This window comes from Meles meles, chromosome 13, assembly GCF_922984935.1.
Source record: "Meles meles chromosome 13, mMelMel3.1 paternal haplotype, whole genome shotgun sequence".
Taxonomy (NCBI): domain Eukaryota; kingdom Metazoa; phylum Chordata; class Mammalia; order Carnivora; family Mustelidae; genus Meles; species Meles meles.
Genome location: NC_060078.1, coordinates 70,509,819 through 70,513,472, shown reverse-complemented (window position 1 = coordinate 70,513,472; position 3,654 = coordinate 70,509,819).

Here is a 3,654-nt window from a genome sequence, read left to right as displayed (position 1 = left end):
TTAGATACAGTACCTAGCTTAGAGGGAAGAAGACTGAAACTTAATCTAACTGGTCAGTTGTGATGGAAGCTTCTTCTTCTTTTTTTTTTTTAGATTTATTTATTTATTGGGGGGGGGCAAGTGAGCAAGCAAAGGGGAGAGGCATAGGGAGAGGGAAAGAGAATCCCAAGCAGACTCTGAGCTGAACGGGGAGTCTAACAAAGGGGTCGATCTCACGCCCCTGAGATGACGACCTGAGCGACACCAAGAGTTGGATGCTTAACCCACTGCACCACCCAGACACCCATGAAGGAAGCTTCTTACACAGTTTATTCCGAGTCCTATTCCTTCTCTAGTTAAGCCTGTGGGGCAGCAGAGAACCCACAGTTAATGGAGTTGGCAGAGATTTTAATGGATAGTGAGGACAACAGGGAAGATTGTCTAAAATCTTAAAACTCCAGTCTCTCTGTAGTGACAGACATTAGGACTGCTTGCGTCCCTCAAAGCACAGTCAAAGATTCATAGCTTCAGGGTCCTCTGTCTACCCAGATGTCCAGCAAAAGCCTGCACAAGGTTCTCCCTGCCAGCTCACCCCCATCACTGAAACTGATCTCGCCTAGGTCACAAATGTTGCCTAATCCAATGGACACTTTTGGTCCTTGTCTTGTTTGACATGTTCCTATCATCAAGCGTTGTTGGGTTTACTCCCTTATTTTCAAACTACTCTTCCTTTGGCATGCATTAGAATGACTCACTGAAAATAGCAAAAAGCTCAGCTCAAGCTCACTTAAACAACAAAGGGGATTTATTAACCAGTGAATCAGTCAAAAGATCAGTGGTAAGTGGGCTTCAGGTACAGTTTGATTAGGGCACTGGCTTTGCAATTCTCTGCAGTATATTGGTTTTGTCTTCAGTCTGTTTTCCCTGATGGTTGTATAATGGCTTCCAACAATAAATAAAGCTTTGTAGGTCATATCCAAGGGGGGGAAAATAATCTTTATCTTTGCTCTAATTGGACTGTCCTGAGCCAATTCCTATGGCCAGGGGAATGCCATTTGCTGTTTGGCTTAAGTCTGGGCCACTTCACCCAATTACTATCACAAAGGACAGAAATTACCTCTGAAGCTAGGGAGGAGGGGATCCCCTCTAAAGTACAAGGCTGGGGGGCAGAAATGGACATGGGAGAGATGATCATAATGTCCCACATTCCATGGCTCTTCTTTGTTTCTATTTCCCATCAGGTCCTTAACAGTCCTACAGCTCCTCGTCCTCTTCTAACTCATCTTCTAAACATTTAACCTATGTTGAACCTCCCGTCATACATTCTTGAGCTCCTGTACTAATCCTATCAGATTACTCACAATGTTCCATGCATTGACTGATAACTCACTCACTTCCCCACCAGTCTAAGGTCCATGAGTAGAGTACATGTGTGTACTGTTCACCTTGTCATGCTTTACAAGGCCTATAGCATAGACCAGGCTCAACACATCTGTGTTCAATGAGGACTCAAGTACCTACTCTTTAAGGGGTTTCCTTATTGAAGTTGGTAATATACCTACATCAGAGCCCTTGTGTGGGATGCCCTTGAGTTGCACGTGGCAAAGCCTGTGCAGACATGGCAGCCAGGTAGAGTGCTGTGATTTCCAAAGAATGGAGGAAGACATCCAATCCCAGCAGAAAGAGCTATCCCCACAAAAACTACCTCACCAGCATCTTTCTTAAAATCACCAAATTACATCTTTCCTAAAATCACCAAACAGCAGTACTCTTGGGATTTAGTTGTATAGTTAGTACCAAGAGTGAAAAATACAGGTTGGCCAGCATTTTCCACTAAGAAAGAGCCAACCTTCAAGGATGTGAAATGGTTATGACAATTGACAATTCTAAGGTAATTCATCACCGTTAATGTAGAAAACATCTGTCTTTTCCAAGGTATTTGCATGAAGATGGCATGTGTTTTGGGAGGAATTCCTGGAGCCTTTTGGTGGAGGCAGATCTAGTCAGTGAAAGTGATTTTATACAAAAAGGCTAATTCAGGGGAATGATTCACTTTAAAAAATAACACTTCACTTTACAAAAATATTTCCCTCCAGTATTTTCTTTCTACATCTAGCCTGTATTAGCACATTAATAACATGAGACCATTTTATAAAAATAGTGATGGCCTCATCACTTTTAGGGGGCGCTCCCGTTGTGGGGATGATGGACCTAAGGATTGGAAAATGTTTATAGACAAGGGCAAGACTTCAGCTGTTATTGGCAAGGACCCTTTGTCCCCCATTAGATCTATCTTCCAGCAACTTGAAGCATTACCAGTTGAAATTTCCTGAGGCTCCCGGGAGACAGCTGTAGGGCAGGGATGCTATTGTGGATTTCACAAGAGGGAGGGAAATCCCAACTCTGAGAGACTGGGTGACTCATCCAAGGTCACCAGCAAGTCAGTGGGCAGGCTTGGGGCCCTCCCTGCTGGCAACCCTGCCCAAGCGTGCTGCGGATTTTTAAAAGCTCAAAAGTTCCTTCCTCCAGAAGCTCAATTCCCCTCCCCTCGAGTGTGGGCTCCACACTAAGGGATAGAAAACAGAAAGGGAAATGTAGTAAATTTATAGGAGACAAATCTCACAAATGCCACTTTCAGGGCAGTGAACGCCAAGGTTGACATCACCAGTAATAAGGTGATCACAGTCATGTGTCCCTGGACACGTAGCAGTAAAAGGTACCCCATCTCTGTGAGATTCTTCTCAAACCCTGTAAACTTCAGGGTAATTATGAGAAAATATCAGTCAACCCTAAATTGAGGGACATTCTATAAAATACTTGACTGCTGCTCTTCAAAAGTGTCAAGGTCATGGAAGTCAAAGAAAAACTATGACACTGTCACAGACTGGAGGGGACCAAGGAGACATGAAGCACTAATGGTAATGTAGGATCCCAGAAGGGACCCTGGAACAGAAGACTGGCCTTAGGAGGAAAACTGACAAGTCTGCTGTTGAATTAATAGTATTGTACCAGTGTGACTCTCTTAGTTTTGACAATGTACCATGGTTATATAAGGAGATAAAATCAGATGAAGCTTGGCAAAAGTTATTTGGGGGACTTAGTACAGTTTTTGTAACTCTTCTGTAAATCTAAGATTTTATTTTCAAACAAAGATTTGTTTTTGTTTTTAAAGTCCAGAGGTGATTGAAATGCTTAATCCTCCATGTCTCTTCCTACAAGGAAGGGGGCGGGGGCAGGGGACAGCATCATGGCGGGGTTGCATCCAGCCAGTCTGGGAAGTTTTGACTTCTTCTAGGGAAAGAGCTGCATCACATTCCCTAAATTCTGCAGAATGCCACACCACCCACCCCATCTTCTGAGATTAGTGCAGCTGCCTGTTGGAGTGCGACAGTGCCCGGGAACATCAAGGAGGCTCAGCCAGACAGCTGGGCCAGCAGAACCAGGGAGGAAAATGCACAGTTTCCATGGGCGCAGGACTCAGGATGCTTCTCAGAAGGATGTTCAAGACTTAGGAAATCTCATGATCCAAGAATATAAAGTTAACCAATCATGATCTATTAATCACACCTATCAATATGCATACACGATGGTCAGAAAGAGAGGAGAGGAACTCAAGAGTTTTGGGGTTCTACGGGGGGAGTCTCTAAAGATGGCCATGGTCAATTTCTTCTTGTC